The following is a 4,359-nucleotide window of genomic DNA, read 5'->3' as shown; positions in this document are numbered from 1 at the left end:
TCTCATGCAAGTGTCTTTCCTCTGTATATGTGGTGCCACAAGGTCTAGAAGCTTGCGAAATTTAGTCATCCATTCGTAGATAGTTAAAGAAATCATGAGGCTCCCATACTAAATGTGACAACAGGTTTGTGTGGGATAGTATTTCTCTTTTTGCTAGCCATTCCTTCATCCAAACCCTTTTCTTCCTTCTCGGCTGCTTACGTTTCTCGTAAGCTACAATACAAAGAGCTAGAATCTGCAGCTCCCTCTCTAATAACACCTTACCCATTGCTGGCCGAGAGTAGACTAACCTGATTTCACTCCGGCCGCCTGCGTAATGTATGTGTACAATTTCGGTCGTCTGGCCACTGAAGCTCCGCCCCAAACCGGAGACCTGCAGGTAGTACCGGTGCGTGAATGGGGCCCCTAAGACAGGCTTCGTCAATACCAATTCGACTTATTTTCATTTGTATTGGGTTCTTTGGCGGTGCCGTACGGGGTGAACGGTGGTCGCATTGCGAATGGACTTTTCCAGCAAGAAGGCGTGCTTCGTCGAGATGTGTATTGGGTTCGTGAGTTTTTACTGTATTGAGCTTTGTATATCTTGGGTAATTTTAGGTTGTGGTATTTGCGGTGTTTAGTTTGTCGTTTTAAGTTCTCGGTTTGCCGGTTTTATCTTTAAAATTTATACATTTTATGCCTAAAAATTTTTCTTAAAAATTAACTGTTAGATTTAATGTTAACTATTGAAGTATTGCCCTTCAGCATGGTAATTAAAATTTGGTTTCCATGCCTATTTATTACTAAACTAAGCTAGATCGCTTAGCGTTTATTTATGCTCTTCTCTGAACACTAGCAATCTTGTGCAGTGGAAACTAAACTGAACTAGATCGTTTAGTGTTAATTCTATGCACTTCAGCCTCATACTAGCAGTCTTGTGCAGTGCTACGTACGGTTTTAATGTTAACTTTTATGCTGCAATGGCACTTCTTAAGATAGAATTTAAAGTTTCTTGGGTTAGTGAATTCACTAAATCTAGAGGGGGTCTTTTAAGTGAATTATTTTATTCATCGTTTGGTTAATAAATGTTTCGGTATAAATTAAGTTAGTTCTTAGTTGTTTCCACTTGCTAGAACATTTTGGGCTTTAATACATATTTTTATTTCAGGCCAGGGTGTTAAGTAAGCGTACCACAAAGAGTTATGGATTAGTTTTAATGCAGATACCTTACGGCTAAGCAGGATTAGTAAGTAAGTACAAAGTTTCTTTTATCTTGACTGTACGTTACTGAGTAAGTTTTATTGTCTTTTTTTTTTATTTAAGTTTAAGTTAAACTTAATTCTTAGTTTAGTTTTACTTCCTTTGTAATTCAGTTTTATTTCGAATTTTATTTCCTAGCTTTTTGTTTTGAATTTATTTTAAAGCTAATTCGTAAGTTTTATTTAGAATTCATTGATTTTCAAGCTTTTAATTTAGAAATTACCTTTTAAAGGTTTTAAGTTCAAAGTTTAAGTTCGGTTTTAAAAAAAAAACTTTCTTAAATAAATATATTCAAGCTAAAGTTCAGTTTTAAGGTTTTTTGAGATTTTTCAGGTTCAAAACATTTGTTTTCATTTGAAGTTCAGGCTTTTTAATATATGTTTTATTCAAAGCATTGTTAGAATTAAGTCTTTAAGAAGTTTTTTTCCAACATTTTAAGTTAAAATTGAACTTTTTAACGAAATCTTGAAAATTTGAAGATTTTAACATTGGTTTCAGCATCAGAAACTTATTTTGTTTTTAATAGTTTAGTTTTTTTTAAATTATAGGGGTTTAGCTGTCTGACAGTTTAATTCTAGATAGGTTAGATTTAATTTGTGAATGTTTGTGAAAGTTTGAGAGTCTTCAGTTTAATGTGTAAGTTATATTAAAGTTTGTAGAGTAAAAATAGATTTTAGATTAGTTGTTTAAATATTTAAAACTTCACTTGCCTTGGTTTAGCTTTAACTTTATTTAAGTAAATTATAATTTGGAATTCAAAAGTTCTTGAACAATGTGAATTCTATATTCAGCTTTAAGGGTAATTATTTCAGCTTCATAAGTAAGAGACTTTTGGAGTAAGAGACTTTTGGAGTAAGAGACTTTTGGAGTAAGAGACTTTTGGAGTAAGAGACTTTCACTTAGTTGCCCTACTTCCCAAGTCCACCTTTGCCGGGGTTGCGGTGCCACTTGTCAGGCAAAGGTGGACTTGCATATTGTGTATGGTGACTTTATCACCATACACAATAGGAAATTCAAACAAACCAACAAAGTTCTTTAGTTAGTACTGCGAGGCCGATAGTTTGTGTAGCTAGGACCTAATGGGAAAACTAGGTATGGATCTATAAAATATAACAAGATAGAATAAGGTCACCGGTGTAATTTTATATAGGTGAAGAGATTAGGATAAAGGTAATACACTTTTTTTTCTATAAATATGCAAGGCATAGGTTAGCGTAAAGTCACTTTCGGAGAAGTTTAACAGAAAGTTATTAATATCAATTTTATAGTACTATAGCCTTCTTAGTTTTGCCTTATTTTAGTGCAGATGAGAATTTGGTTGGTAACTTAATATATTTTTTTTAATTGGTATTTTATATATTTTTATAATTGGTATTTTATTTCCACTAGTTTAGGAACTAGACTGGTAGGTGATTTTTTTCTAAGAGGCCAAGGTAGGTCTTGGGATTTCTAAATAATTTTCTTTGCACTACTGTCGTGGTCTTTTCATATAATCCTAATAGGCTAGTTAAAGTAATTTTAATGGAAATTTTATTTCAAATTTGGATAGCTTCGTTAACTTACTTCTGTCAGTGTGGTAAACACACACCCCTCGTAGGCTCCTCAAGCAAAGTTTTCGTGTAAAAGTTAGGAAATACGACGGTGCAGGTAGCGTTGAAAGTGTTCAATGACACTTTCCTTCATCAGCTTTTCCTCAGATATGAAGAATGCTTCGGGAACCACTGTCATATTTTAACTCACTCACTTTCGCCCTTGGGGGTTGTGCATGAGAGTTTGAAGGAACATTATTAATATATGGGATTATTTATGGGAGTTACGGCAGTTTGAAGTAACTATGATGAATGTGATTGTTAATGGGAACATTTAATCTTACGATAGTATTGTCTTGGAATAGCTGCTAGGGTTAACTAATCGGGTTTCTATTCCCTACTTATAATTGGGTAAGTTTGCCACTAAAACTATTCAAAACCCAATCAAACTACTTTTCTTATGCACAGGCTCTCGGTGTAGCTGCAGCAGACCCTAAGGACGACACTAATAGTGGAAAGCAACGCCTTATGTTAAGAGTGAATTTAGTTACCCAGACAACTAGTACTAAACTTTTTGACTCCGACGCTGTGCATATCCTATCAGGATTCGAAGAGCTAAATTCGGTTACCCAGACAGCTAGGACTTAATTGTAGACGCTATTCACAACCTAATAGTCATAAGTTTAATCTGACTACTAATGCAATGTAATAGTATTTAAGGGTATGAAAACTAACTTAATTCATATAATCTGTAAACCTTTGTAGGTTTCTTTAACCCAAAATGTCATATGATGGGGGTAGACTTTGTCATGTGAAATCGATGGAATGGTGTTACTGGTTGAGTAACAGAAGCAAGATTGGGAAATTCATATAAGAAATTAGTAACTGACATAAAGGTTTGAGGTGTCAGGTTCTGGTTTAATGGCCATATTTCCTATGCAATCAAAGGAATGGAAGTTACTCTGGTTAACAGAAGATGAGGGTAATTTTATAAAAGTAACTAAAAGGAATTTCTTATTCTTAAGGAGTTTTCGGATAGTATCGTATTTTGGCTTTTCTTGCAATAGTTTATGCAGGCTAGTTTATGCAGGTCTAGTTTATGCAGGTCTAACTTCTTATTCAACTAAGTGATAAGATTGTATTTTGACCCCTCCTGATGACTGGAATCTGTTTAAAACTTATGGTCTGGAAATTGCATTGGGCTGAAACACAAAGGTGACTGTGATAATGGTTGGAAGTGAAAATTCATTTTTACATTAAAGAAAATGAGGATAATACTTGGTTGTCATAATTGCCATGTGAGGGTTATAATTAGGTTGTAACCATAAAGCAGGCAGCTAACACGTAAAGTTGGCAGCAAACTTTTAATCTATTTTGTCTTGTAAAGTAGTTCTTATCGCTTATGCCTATAAATTTTGTAGCTGGTTACTCAACACTTTATAGTTTCTTTTTTTATGTATACGTACTTTATTTTTGTGTTTAAATATAGCGATAGAAATTAAAGATATTTGCATTGCACCTTAACAATAGTTGTTGGCCTTCTCACTGGCTCTTCAAATTTTATATGTTAAAATTGCTCAAAGGATAGAAG

General features: G+C 33.9%; 1 long non-coding RNA gene across 2 annotated transcripts; it reads left to right on the top strand.

The window, feature by feature from the left end:
* Positions 1–444: 444 nt before the first annotated feature.
* Positions 445–4,045, top strand: LOC135197516 (uncharacterized). 2 transcript variants are annotated; one of them, XR_010310663.1, is made up of 3 exons: positions 445–547; positions 1,148–1,225; positions 3,237–4,045. It is a non-coding gene; the product is annotated as an uncharacterized LOC135197516 (long non-coding RNA). The 2 variants fall into 2 exon arrangements; XR_010310706.1 differs by having other exon boundaries at positions 1,148–1,229.
* The last annotated feature ends 314 nt before the right edge of the window (positions 4,046–4,359 follow it).

This window comes from Macrobrachium nipponense, chromosome 11, assembly GCF_015104395.2.
Source record: "Macrobrachium nipponense isolate FS-2020 chromosome 11, ASM1510439v2, whole genome shotgun sequence".
Classification (NCBI taxonomy): domain Eukaryota; kingdom Metazoa; phylum Arthropoda; class Malacostraca; order Decapoda; family Palaemonidae; genus Macrobrachium; species Macrobrachium nipponense.
The sequence above is the reverse complement of the archived record's forward strand: the minus strand, read 5'-3'. Positions and strand labels throughout refer to the sequence as shown.